Raw genomic sequence first — 14572 nt, 5'->3', positions numbered from 1 at the left:
AAGTAATATTGTGGAAAATTAGTGTTGAATTGGGATATTTTCTGTAAAATGATTTTCAACCCCCCTGAAAATTTTTTGATTTGAGGGCTGAAGCTCTAACTGTTTTTCTGCAGACTGTGGAGCTGGGTGGGTCCACTGTCCTTTTGTCTGCATCTTTTGTCTAAATAATAGAAATTGGCAGGGTGGAGTTCACCTCTTTATTTATCTGAAAACAAGGATTCTCTTAGGTAATGAAGTCAGTCAGCTAGCACCATGCTGAGTCAGAGAGCCAGGGAAGGAGGAACTCCTGGCTTCAGCAAGAACTGCCTCTAGTCCTGATTGAGGTCGGAGTCCTGTCATCAGAGAGGCTCTGCAAAGGGATGGAGAGGCCAGGAAGTTGCCCTTTTTTCCTAGTCCATGGACTGGGGAGGCTGAGCAGACTGCCTCTGGGCTTGCTCAGCTGTTCATTTAGCAGGTGGCCAGAAGCCCTGGCTGGCCAAGTAGCCTCAGACTTTTGCACTCCCAACTAGTGAACCAAGCAGCTTATGCATCTCTCTCTCTCTCTCTGGCCTGTGTCTTACTATTTAATAAGTAATAATTATAAAATTAAAACATGGTCTCCAGAGAATTTTAATCCTTACAATACCATTTTGTGAGCACAAAGTCATCCATGAAAAAGTGCCATGACTTTCCACTTGAAGTCCCCTGTAGTAGGGCTATAAGCCAACAGCTAGTGCTCCATACTGCAGACATAAAGTTGCTGGGGTTGATGCTCCAACCACACCATGATCCAGGGAAGATTACAGAAGAACTACTCTGAATATGTTGTCTGTTTGCATGTTTCTCTCTTTGTCCTGGAGAGCCTCAAATTTTCTCAATAATTCCTTGCTATCACTATCACTGAGGAATTTAATAACAATTCTCCTGTAGTTCCATTAGCATTTCTCCCTTTCACTGTGCTAAAATGTATCATTTTTTTCAGTAAGGTACATAAAACCATTACTGTTTCTCTACCGCATATTTCTTAGCTCCTATAGCTCCTATTCTCAGAGTGATGAAAGGTTCCTATGATAGCAAAATAGTCAAGAAAGAGATAACTTCGCTTCCAGAATCTCAACAGCTATGGTAGTTAGTAAACCCCAATACTCGATCACATTATACACCGTATGTAGTTCTGACTTGCAGTTACAACACCAAAGAGGAACACTTGTAGTCAGCCATATGGGAGCAGGCACTCTGGTCACAGTCTGAAAACAGAGAAGCCTTAGGGCTTGCATTTGAAAGTGAGCAGGGGGCTTCTCTGGGTAAAGACCAAAGTGTAGACCAGGAGATCAATGTCCACACCTCTCTCCAGATCACACCAACTTGGAAACATTGAAAGCTTGCAGACCTCCAGAACTAGCTCTGAAAACAGTAGGTCAAAAAGCATAAAGCTTGGGATAGTGCCTCCTCGCCCCCAGGTTGGCAGAATCCAGAATCTTAAGTTAAAGTTCAAAGTAAAACAATAGGCTAGAAAATAAGCAAACAAACAAAAAATGAATTTCACCCTAAAAAACTTCTATCGTGCTAGGGAAGACCAAGACACAAACTCAGAAAACAATGATGTGAAAATAACTACCAACAAATTTTAAAATTAAAATGCTAATTGAATTCAAGAACAATGAATGCCTAGAGGAGTTTAAAAAAAAAAACAAACCATAAGCGTGGTAGAGGAAAAATTGGGAAAAGAAATGGGAGTGATCCAAGGAAATTATGAAAAAAGAATCAATATCTTGGAAAAAGAAATACAAAAAAAATTGAAGAAAATTATATCTTTAAAAAAAAGTCCTAATGGTAAAAAGGCACAAAAATCTGCTGAAGAAAAGAACTTTTCTAAAAGCATCATAGGTCAAATGGGGAAAAGATTTATAAGTACTCAGTGAAGATAGCAATTCCTTCAATATTTGAATTGGACAAATAGAAGCTAATGGACTATGGCCCATCAAGCAATAACAAAATAAAGTCAAAAGACTGAAAAAAAAATAGAAATATGAAACATCTCATTAGAAAAACAACTGACCAAGAAAATTGACCAAGGAGAGGTAATTTAAGAACTATTAGACTACCTAAAAGCCAAGATAAAAAAATAAATAAATAAAACACCTAGACCCCATATATCAAGAAATTATAAAGGAAAACTGCCCCAGTATCTTAGATCCAGAGGGTAAAATAGAAATTGGAAAAAAAAATCTAGTGATTACTTTCTAGAAAAGATCCTCAAATGAAAACTCTCAGTAATGTTGTGGTCAAATTTTAGAGCTCCTAGGTCAAGGAGAAAATATTACAAGAATTCAGAAAGGAACTATTCAAATATTGTGGTACCATGGTCAGAATGACACAAGATTTTAGCAGCTTCCATGTTAAAGGAGCAGGGGATTCGATTATGGTATTCCAAAAGGCAGAGGAGTTAGGATTATAGCCAAAAGTAATATATCAAGCAAAAAAAAAATCCATTGAGGGAAAAATGAATATTTGATGAAAGTGAGGACTGTGACAGAGGCTAGCACTAAAGAAAGAGTGCCAGGCTGAAGTGTGTGTGGAACTGATCACCCCAATGGGGGAGGGGCCCCAGGAGATTGGAGTCTTGAAGAGCAGAAGATTCTGGCTGGAAAAGGAGGTGGTCTCTCAGTGAGAGAAGCTGGAGAGAGAAGGTAGAATAAGAATTTCCCTTGAGGGTTACCCACTTTTCCTGCTTTTGACTGGAAATCTTTCCCCTCAACACTTCCTAAATTGAAGAGTCTCAGAGAAGAAAAACCTGAGAAAAGTCATTTTGAATCTCTGTCAGACTTTACCTCAGTTCCTGTTGCCCTGAGTCTAAACTGTGGCCAAGTGTCTAAACCCAGGGTCAGTCAATCTGACTATCAGGAGGCTCAGGCTGCAGAAGTCTGAGTTCCCCCCCAACTTGAGGAGGGAGGTAAAAGGGTTTTAGATAGAGACAGGGACCCCCTTTTCTCACTTTCCTTTCCCATTCTTTCCCTACCAGTTATTTCTTTGTATTTCCCTGATTTAATTGACATTAAAATAGTTATCTTTTCCCCAAGCTGTGAATCAAGTGTGAGTGAACAGATCAAGGGGAGACCCTTTGGTCTTGAGGAACATCAGCTGTCCTCTCCTAGATCCTATTCCCTTTACCATCTCCAAACCTTTTCTCTATTATCTCTGCTATCTCCCTTGATCCTCTCTTTGAGAAGGGAATTCTTCTCTCTTCTCTCTCTCATTTCAATACAACCTTCAAGATTCCAATCTTCTGGGGCCCTCCCCCTTTGCAGTGATCAGTTCCACATGCTCTTCAGCCTGGCACTTTTTCTTTAGTGCCAGCCTCTTTCACAGGACTCCCAAGCATTCCTAATGAAAACATTAGAGCTGAATAGAAAATTTGACACTCAAACATAAAACTCCAGAGAAGTTTAGGGGGCAGCTGGGTGGCTCAGTGGATTGAGAGCCAGGCCCAGAGATAGAAGATCCTGGGTTTAAATCTGACCTCAGACCCTTCCTAGCTGTGTGACCCTGGGCAAGTCACTTGACCCCCATTGCCTAGCCCTTACTGCTCTTCTGCCTTAGAACCAATACACAGTATTGATTCTAAGATAGAAGGTAAGGGTTTAAAAAAAGAGAGAGAGAGAAGTATAAAAAGGTGAACACAAAAGAAAAATCATAAAGTACTCAATAAAATCAAATTGTTTACACTTCCATAATGCAAGATGATACACATAACTCATAAGAACTTCATCATTATTAGGGCAGTTAGAAGGATAGACAGAGGGCATGAGTACGAGTTTATTATGTTGGGATGATCTCCTGAAAAAAAATGTATGAGAAAAAAGAATGCACCAGGAGAAGGAAGAGGGAGGAGGTATAATAGGGAAAATTTTCTCATATAAAAGAGGAACACCAGAGAGAACTTTTATAGTTGAGGAGGAAATGTAGGGTAATAGATAGCAATGCTTGAACCTAATTCTCTTCAGAACTGGTTCATAAAGGAAAGAATATATAAACACACTCAGTTAGGTATAGAAATATATCTTACCTAGCAGGAAAGTAGGAGGGGACAGGGATAAGAGATATGGAGGTGGGAAGGGGTAATAAAAGAGAGGGTAGATTAAGGAAGAGGGAGGTAAACAGGAGAAAATAGGATGGGAAGAAGTACACACAATTTTTAGTATGGGAATGGATGACCTCACCCCAAAAAAGAAGCATGGAATGGAATATATTAGCAACTAGAATCCATCAACATTTTAGGTAAAAGAGATACACTTGAAAGAGGAAAACACATACAGAGCTAAAAAAAGGGACTAAAGCATAATCTACTATATTTTAGCTGAAATGAAAAAGGCAGGAGTAACAATCATGATCTCAAACAAAGCAAAAGCAAAAAATAGACCTAATTAGAAGACATAATCAGTAAACTACAATTTGCTAACAGGTACCATAGAGAATGAAGTAATATCAAAAGATGTTTATAGCAAGTTTCTTTTATAGAGCCTTCATTTCTCAAATATATAGGGACATGAGTCAAATTTATTTTAAAAAGAGATTCATCATTTGAAAATCAAAAAATATGAACAAGCAGTTTTCAGAAGAAATAAAAGCTATATATAATGAAAATTCTACAAAAATTACATGAAAAATGTATAAATCACTATTGATTAAAGAAATGCAATTTAAAGCAACTTTTAGTTATCACCTCACACCTACCAGAAATGATGAATGCTGGAGGGGATAAAGAAAAAAGGTATAATTTTAAACACTTGGTTGCATTGCAAACTAGTCCAACCATTTTGGAGAACAATTTGGAACTATGCCCAAAGGACTATAAAAATATGCATATCTTTTGGCCTACAATAACATTACTAGGTATGTACCGCAAAGAGTTCAAAGGAAAAGGACAAGCAATTTCTCACTCTTCAATTCTTCCTTAACCTTATATCTAATTTGTTGACAACTTTTTTGAGGATCTAGATCTCTCTATTTTGCTCCTGCTGAAAGTTCAGAAGCCACTCATGGATCCAATCAGCATGGAACTTTTGACCTGTTCCACTTTTGACCTAGGCAGGTTCAACACTACTCGGGCAACCTACTGGCCTCCCGAGTGCCAGATTTATTGCCCACTACAGATCAGCTTTAGATCTACTGAAGCTCAGAACTCCTGAACTCAAGTGATCCATAGGTTTCAGCCTTCCCAGTAACAGAATAAATGTATGTGCCATCACATTTTGCTGATTCTTCCTTTAAGGTCTTTTGCATTTTTTTAAAAACCCTTACCTTCTGTCTTAGAATCAATGCTTTGTATTGGTTCCAAAGGTAGAAGAGAGATAATGACTAGGCAATGGGAGTTAAGTGACTTATCCAGGTTCACACAGCTAGGAAGTGTCTGAGGTCAAATTTGAACCCAGAACCTCTGATCTCTGGGTCTTGCTCTGCACTTAGTTTTATCTTTCTAATCCCATTCCACCACCCTAATTAAATTGCTTTTCATCTCCCATTTGGAATGAAACTGTCCTCTGGCTAATCCTCCAGACTTCTCCAAACCATACTACAATAATTTAATATTTCATTGGATTTATGATTGTCAATATATTCCCTCCAACATCATCCATACTTTTTTATCCTTGCAGATTCTTGAAAATATCTCCCTATAATTCTTCATAGAAGATTATTCAATATCCTAAAGGCCTTCCTTTAGACTTTTTTTTTTTAAATAGTCTCTGGTGTGGTAGGAACAATATTATCTACCAGAGTCCCCTACAATAAAGGACAAAATAGCTTTTCCTATCAACTTCCTGCCCCAATGCTGGCTGGCTAGTTTTTCCTTTAAAGTATTGAAACTGAGGGCAGTGAGGTGGCTCAGTGGATTGAGAGCCAGGCCTAGAGACAGGACATGTTGGATTCAAATCTGGCCTCAGACATTTCCTAGCTGACCTAGCTGTGTGTGAAATGGGATAATTTAACCCCCATTGCCTAGCCCTTACCACTCTTCTGCATTGGAACCAATACACAGTAATGATTCTAAGATGGAAGGTAAGGCTTTAAAAAAATGTATGGAAACAACCGTTGGATTTGATTGCCTCATAAAATAAACAAATTGCTACATTTTTACTGAGCATCTCTTCTATGCGATGACCAAACAAATGTTTTGTTAACTGAAGAATGACCTATGATGGTCTTGTTTGTTCCAATATTGAACATTTTACATGTGGAAACCTATTACACATGGAAACCAGCTTTGTTATTTAATGAGTCCATTTTCTTCTCCAGTTCAACATTTCTAGGACAGAAGGATCTAGGAATCACAGTTTTTCGATGGCTTTTAGTCATTAACTATTAGCTATTGGTACTTCAATTGTAAGATCCTCCCTTAGAGACCAAAGAATAGACATATTGCTGAAAGAACTGAATGATAGTAAATGTTAAAGTCTTGTTATAAACAAGACTAGAAGAAATAAGGAAGTTGTAGCTTAAAGAAACGATGGCTCACTTTGAAAAGGCAAAGAAAGGAATTAGGGCTGGGTGACTGCTTTTATCATGTCCCAAAAGCAACAAGAAATACACTTGCATGAGATATTTTGTTTATCTCATATTGCAGTGTTCACAATAAGTGTTTGAAAAATGACTACTTTAAAAGTAATTGCAGCATATGTAGTAAAATCTGCACCAAACAATGAAGAGGTAGAAAAAGATTATGACAAACTCAATAAAACCGTCCAAATTAGGTAAATATTTACTTTGATACTCAATAACTTCAAAGGAAAAAAATAGACACGAGTGAAACAGGGAGAAATATGTTGGAAAATATAGTTTGGGGTAATAAAAAAAGGGACACCAAAGGCTCATAGACTACACTAAAAACTCACAGTTTATCATGAATATTTTCCTTGAGAAAAGAATCAGAAGGAATTGAATACAGTGAACACTAAGTAATGTAACAAATTATAATACGTATTATATATTAATAGCCAGGAAATGGCTTCATTGTAATATGGGACTCATTCCCAAATTAGCTGTCTATGTACAGTTAAACCACAGACTCATTGTTGCAGACATTACTACAACTTCCAACTAGAAAAAAAATAAAAATGAGGAAAAGTTATTGTACACAATTAAAACAGCTCCAAACTGACACACTTATAAATTGTTGACATGAAAATGGGAAAATAATGGGCAAATCCACATGTTATAACTATTTCCTAAAGAAGTTTAATCAGTGTAAAACAATTGTCAAAATAAGGAGACCAAAGGAGCCTAGAAACAGCATCAGTCAGAAAACAACTGATCTTCTTGCCAAGCAGCAAATGGCAAGACCAGTTTAGAACATAAACTTGTTTATAAAATCTTTCAGAGGAGGATTATGAGTTTTATAGCCTAATAAAACAGTAAGAAGCAGTGGAGGGAGAAAAAAATTTACAGAAAACTTCATAAGAGATTTAACTAAGCAATGGCATTCTGAGAGCTTTTAAGGATGAAACTGGAAGGACAATAACAAACTGGAAAAAGATCTATAGAGATTTTTCAAGGACAGTGGAGTCACCACATCTGGAGTACAGTTCCTGATGGACTATATGAGCATTTGGAAAAAGCACAGAGGAAAACAAAGATGGAATGAGCAGCTGTACTTGACCAAGGATCCACAAACAAGTTCCATTTGGAAATAATGGAATTTTGATGACAGATCTAATTTCAAGGTATCTGGAAAACAGAGAGAGACCAATTAAACCTTTTTATGAATAAAAAAGTGATAGATTGCTAATAACTATTGAGATATTCATGCTTTCCCAATTTTAAAAGAATAATCAACACATGTATTGAGGCCATCTTTTAAAAGGGTGTGAGAAGGGGCTAGATAACTTTTGCTTATAATATTTTAGATCATACTACATCTTTGCAATCACATAATTCATTGAAATAGCATAGAAAATATAAACCCATTGTGTGTATCCTGAATCGCCCCAATCCTGCCATATGTATCCTGGATTACTGTCAACCCTACCTTTCCACCACCTTGTGATGATACTACCACCCCTGCCTTGTCTTATTTTTGAGCATTGTTAATGAGCCAATAAATTAAATCCCATAATAAAATTCTATTGCTTTTTTTAATCATCATTGTTCAGTCTTAGGTAAAAACCTATTCCAAGTCCCAAAGCACCTATAACAAGCAGAGACACCTAAAAAATAGACCAGATGCTCCCTCAAGTCCCATTAGATATTTGAGGTCCTGTGATTCTATTTTCTATTTTTTCCATGGACCACTCCAATGAGAAGCAACAATTAATGTCTATCTCTTCTCACTTATCATAGATTGTACTGTATACTGTTATCTATCCAAGGGCATATGCTTTCTATTTACAAACTAGAATAGATGCTCTTGGAGGGGTGAGATAGTTTCATATAATTCTGGATGTAGACTATTCTTCTGCATTGGAACCAATACTAAGTATTGATTCCAATATGGAAGTCAAGGATTTTTTTTAAAGTATATATATGAGATTGGTGTTCGTGAGTGGCAATCAAGGATACAACTAGGGTAGTATGTATTCTTAAAGCTATTGCTGAAAAAGGATGAAGGTGCGATATCTAAAAAGCTATCATTAATGGTGTGATAGAGAGCCCTGGACTTAAAGTCAGCACACTTGGTTTGAATCTCAACTCTGCTAATTACTGCCATTGCAGTTTTAGACAATCACTTTCTAGACTTCAGTTTCCCTATCTGTAAGGAAGACTTTTAGAGCAGCTAGGTGACACAGTAGATAGTGCCAGGAGTTAGGAAGACTCACCTTCCTGAGTTCAAATCTGGCCTCTCAGACCTTTACTAACTATGTCATCCTGCACAAGTCACCAGGCCCTGTTTGCTCAGTTTCCTCATCTGTAAAATAAGTTGGAGAAGGAAATGGCAAACCATTTCAGGATCTCTGCCAAGAAAGTCTCAAACTAGGTCACGAGACACAACTAAATTGACTGAACAATAACAAAGGTAGATGTATAATATTTGTACTGCCTGTCTTATTGAGCTGTTATAAATTGAATTGCCCATTACTGTTTATTTAGCACTTCATAGTTCTGTGACATACCTGTGAATATATCATGCTATTGTGTTTCATCACAGAACAAGAGGAATGTCAAAAGCCACACACATACAAAAGAGAACCAGAAAACCTGATCAGATGTCTTTCACAGTTATGGCTTTGAGGGAGCTCTTAACCAAATGATAAAAATGACCATACAAAAGACAAAAAATGGTTAATTGAGATTGCTTAAACTGGAAAATTCATTGCAGGAAAAAAATTAGTGCAATTAGGTTAAGAAAGAAAGCTACCAATTATAGAAAAATCTTTGCATTAAATATTTCTGATAATATCCAAAATACATAGAAAACTCATACAAACATATAAAATCAAAAGCTATTCCCCAGTGGGTAAATACTCAAATTATATGAACAAACAGTTCTTAAAAATATTTCTAATCTGGCCTCAGCCACTTCCTAGCTGTGTGACCCTGGGCAAGTCACTTGACCCCCATTGCCTACCCTTACCACTCTTCTGCCTTGGAGCCAATACACAGTATTGACTCCAAGACGGAAGGTAAGGGTTTTAAAAAAAAATAAATAAAAAATAAATAAAAAATATTTCTATTGGTCTATACTATTAGCAATCAAGAAAACTTGCTCAGAATCACTAGTAAGAGAAACACAAATTAAAACAACTAAGGTTTCACCTTATGCTAAGCAAACCAGAAAAGATAAAAAAAAAAAGATGGGAATAGCTAATGCTAAAGAAATTATGGAATGACAAGTACATGATTAATGGAGCTCTTACTTGATCCAACCATTCTGGAAAACAATTTGGAATTATATCAAGAAAGTGATTAAAATGTTCATGCCTTTGACCCAGAAATTATAGTACTAGCAATGTACCTTCATCTCATTCAAAGAGAGGTCCTGTGTAATATTTATAGCAACACTTTTTAAAAGTAGTAATTAAAGACTAGAAACAGAGTAGATGCCCATCATTTGGTGAATAGTTTAAAAATTTTGGGACCTGAATGTCATAGAATGTTACTATACCATAAGAAATGATGATTAATAGAAGACAAAACAGAGACCATGTAGAGAATTAATTGAATTGATGCAAGATGAAGTAAGAAGAACCAGGAAGACAATATGCACAATAGCTACAATAGTAAAAAAAAAGGACACCACAACACAAAGGAAATACTGAGTCATTCAAGTGACCAACCTTGACTCTGAAGAAGAAATAAGAAAATACACTACCCTCCCTTCTTTGTAGAGGTGAGGAACTAGGGGTGTGCAACACTGCAAATACTCTCTCATTCTGCCAATGTGTAGGTTTGTCTTCCTGAAATATCTTTGTCCTCTCCCCTCCCCCACTTTCTTTCTTATTAATCATCAAAAAAGGCTCTCTGTGGCGAGCATGATGGAGAGATACATTTCAAAATGAATATGATATAAAAGAAAAAGATTAATTATTTATTCAAATGAAGGAAAAGAGATTCCAATCCATCTCTGAATATATAAAATCACAGTATAAGAGAATTGGAAGGGACCCGAGTATCTGTCAAGTTCAATGCATACCCCTCAAAAATCCCTTTTTAATATACCTGTCAAATGGGCATCTAACCTCTGCTTGAAGTCATCCAATGAAGGAGAACCTACTTCCTCCCAAGGCAGTCCTTTCCATTCTCATCAACTCTAATTATTAGGAAAATTTTCCTGACATCCAACTTAGATTTGCTTCATTGACATTTCCATTGCTCCTAGTTCTCCTTCTTGGACCAAAAAGGTTCCTCAAAATCCACTCCTTCTTCTGTGGGAGACAGAACTGACTTGCAGATTTTGCTGTGGAAATGATTTCAACTCCAATCTAGCAGGTGCTGAGTTAACCTTATTTCCCATCAACCAGCTCTGCCAAATAATATTGCTGCCGAAGTATTCACTGAACCCACCCAACTAAATGAAAGAAGGAAGGGAAATATCTTTTCCAGGGAAGAGGGATTGTCATTCTTGTGCCAATGCTTCTCTGGAAAGAATCCAGGAAGTATTAGAGAATTAATGTTTCCAAGTAGTAGGTAGGGAATGTGTTTCTTTAAGAAAATACCATATAGCCTGGAAGGAACATGGTGTGCCACTTGCTATAGTGGTTGCTATGGTATTTAGGCATTATTATTCAATAGCAAAGACAGGAGTCATGTGAACTAAAACATGAACAGGCAGAGTATAGTCTACCCTGCCCATCATAAGGAAGCCTTAAATTAAGCTCCTGACATACTTATTTTTCCTAGATCCCTTATGCTTTTCTGGTTGGTATATTAAAAGGAAGCAAGCATCCTGGGACAAGCTTCCCCTCTTCCCCCAACCACCATTGTTTGTTTGTATGTTTTTTTTGTTTTTTTTTTTGTTGTTGTTGAATCTCCCAAGATCAAGTATTATAAAGAATTTAGATTCTACATCATGCCAAGTGCAAAGGATCTCTAAGGAGACCAGCACTAAAATCTTGTTCTCTCTTCTTTGAGATCAATTCTAATTGCCTTAGTCTCCAGGACTATAGTGTGCCTATATTCCTTATATTAGCACTATCTGCCTGGTCCCAGAAGAATTCCTACTTACCCTTAGACGGTAGAGTGCCTGCTTACTTTCTGTGTATTGTCAAGGGGTCACTGTGGAAAACAATACTAGCTTGAACACCATGATAGGACCAGTATCCCCCAAGGTTTCTCCTCCCCAATGTTGGGTTAGATTTCTCCTAAAAGATATAAGTCCGGGACCTGTTTAATCCAAGGAGTCAGACACGGCCAAATCATTCTTTCTTGGATACACCTTAGTGGCCTCAGCCTTCTTGATTATCTAGAAGTATAAATGTTCCACTCACGTGGAGTCAGTATCCTTCAGGCTTGTTTGGATACTACCAAACAAACTCCAGCTAAATAAAATTCATCATCCTGTAAAACATATCTTGCACTCTTCTATCTCCATTCCTTTGTTAATACTGATCCCTATGCCTGGAATGCCCCCCATCCCCTTTGCTCCATGCCTAAGAATTTAGGTCATTCAAGAATTAAGAATTAATTAATTAAGAATTCAAGGTCATATAGGCAATAAATAACAGCAATAGAATTTGAACTCAGGTTGTTTTTTTTTAATTTTAATTAATTAATTTAGAATATTTTTCCATGGTTACATGATTCATGTTCTTTCCCTCTCCTTCACCCACCCCCCTCCTGTAGCCGATGCACAGTTCCACTGGGTTTTACACATGTCATTGATCAAGACCTATTTCCATATTATTGATATTTGCACCAGGGTGATCATTTAGAGTCGATATCCCCAATCATGTCCCCATGGATCCATGTTTTCAAGCAGTTGTTTTTCTTCTGTGTTTCTACTCCTACAGTTCTTTCTCTGGATGTGGATAGTGTTCTTTCCCATAAATCCCTCAGAATTGTCCTGGATCCTTGCATTGTTGCTAGTAGAGAAGTCCATTACATTTGATTGTGCCACATTGTATCAGTCTCTGTGTATAATGTTTCAGGTTTCTTTTTATTATAAATCAATCTCATAGTTTTTTCACTGAATGTTCATCATGTTGTTAGATGATAAGGGCCAAGACTAGAACGGCAAGTGGGGAAAAGAAAGTAGAAGTTAAAGAAACTTTTTAGCAAAAAAAGCAACAACACATAGTTCTAAGTTGGATATTAGGAGATGGAGATCACTGAGTCAAAACAACTCTTCAGAATCTGATTTTGGGAGAGTGGAAAAATGGGGTTATTGACAACTAGGTAGAAAAAGATTCAAGGCCTGAGGAAAGGGATGGAGAATTACATATTTCTAGGTCTTATGTTTGTTGTGAAGTCCTGAAGGTGGTTATAAACATGAAATGAGAATGCAGGAGAGAGTTTAGAGTTAAAGATATGGAACTGCAAGTTATCTGCATATATATGATAGCTATCTATGGAAAAGGATGAGCTCACTGAAAAAATGACGGAGCTACAAGCTGCATAATGAGGATGGAGCTATTTGAAGTTAGGGGATAGAAACAGGAAGAAGATTTCATAAGGAAGTCAGAGAGAACAAAGTCAGAAAGGTAGAACGAGAACCCATACATATTTGCCAGTTTGGCAGATAATAACAATGAAAAATAATAATAGTAACTGGCATTATTATAGTGCTTACTGTGTTAGGTAACTAGGTGACTGCTAGGTAGGGCAGTTAATGACTATAAGCCATCTAAAAACTATGATTTCTAGATACCATTTGTGTGACTTCAGGCAAGTCACTGAACCTTGTCTGCCTCAGTTTACTCCTCTGTCAAATAAATTGAAAAAGGAAATGGCAAAGAACTCTAGAATCTTTGCCCAAAAAAACCCAAACGGGTTCAGGAAGAGTCAGATACAACTGAAATGACAAATGTGTCAGGCACTGTACTAAGCACTTTACAGTAATCTCATTTGATCCTCACAATAACTTGGGGAGGTAAGTGCTATTATCTTCTTCATTTTACAGATGAGGAAACTGAGGCACACATAATTTAAGTAAGTTGCCCAGGGTCACACAGCTAATAAATGTTTGAGGCTAGATTTGAACTCAGTTCTTCCTGACTCTAGGCCAAGTGGATACAGCACCTAAAAAAGGATAGATAATATTTTTTACTTTCCAAAGCACTTTGCATATATTTGAATTTGATACATTTGAATCTTACCTCACCCCTGTGATGTAAATAACAAATTAATTTTTCCCCCATTCTACATATGAGGAAACTTGGAGAAGTTCCATGACTTATCCAGGATCACACAGTTAGTGTCAGTGGTAGGATTTAAACCAAGTTTTTCCTAACTCTTATCATTTTGTCCACTCTCTCATATTCTTCAAGAAGGAAAGTACTAAAAACTAAGTTTTGCTCATTTGGTCCAAATAGCAGAATTTAAGGTTTTCTCATCATGTGGCTTTGAATTGCCTTCCTGGGTAGATACCTCTCCATTAAGGTCCAATATTGATAATTGTTCATGGTAACAAGATGAGTCTGGGTTTTTGAGATCTCTGGCAGGCTCTCTACACAAGAAGAAAGACGTTGAGTTCAGGGCCAGCTTCAATAGCAACAGTCAGAAATAAATATTTTATCAAAACTGACATTATCTCCCCTCCTTGAGAAATGGTTTATGTAAGAGTTCGTCAAAAAAGGCATTTAACCCATTGCCATTTCAGGTCTCTATGACTAAAGGCTATACATGTCATATAGTCATAGCGTCTAATCGACAAACATTTATTAAGCTCTTCTGTATGCCAGGTACTATGCTAATTTCTAGGCATGCAAAGAAAGTCAAAATATAGCTCCTGATCTCAAGCAACTCCTGTCTAATGGAAGAGGAAACTTGCAAAAACTATGTACAAACAAGATATATACAGAATAATCAAAAGCACTGCCATTAAAGAGGATTGGGAGAGGCTTCTTGTAGAAGATGGAAAAACCAGGAGCCAGAAATGAAGAGCTAGAGAATTCCAGGCATGGGAGGGCAGGGCAGCCAGAAAAAATGCTGAGACAGATGGTGT

This window comes from Monodelphis domestica, chromosome 1, assembly GCF_027887165.1.
Source record: "Monodelphis domestica isolate mMonDom1 chromosome 1, mMonDom1.pri, whole genome shotgun sequence".
In the NCBI taxonomy this organism is placed as follows: Eukaryota; Metazoa; Chordata; class Mammalia; order Didelphimorphia; family Didelphidae; genus Monodelphis; species Monodelphis domestica.
This window is presented reverse-complemented; position numbering follows the sequence as displayed.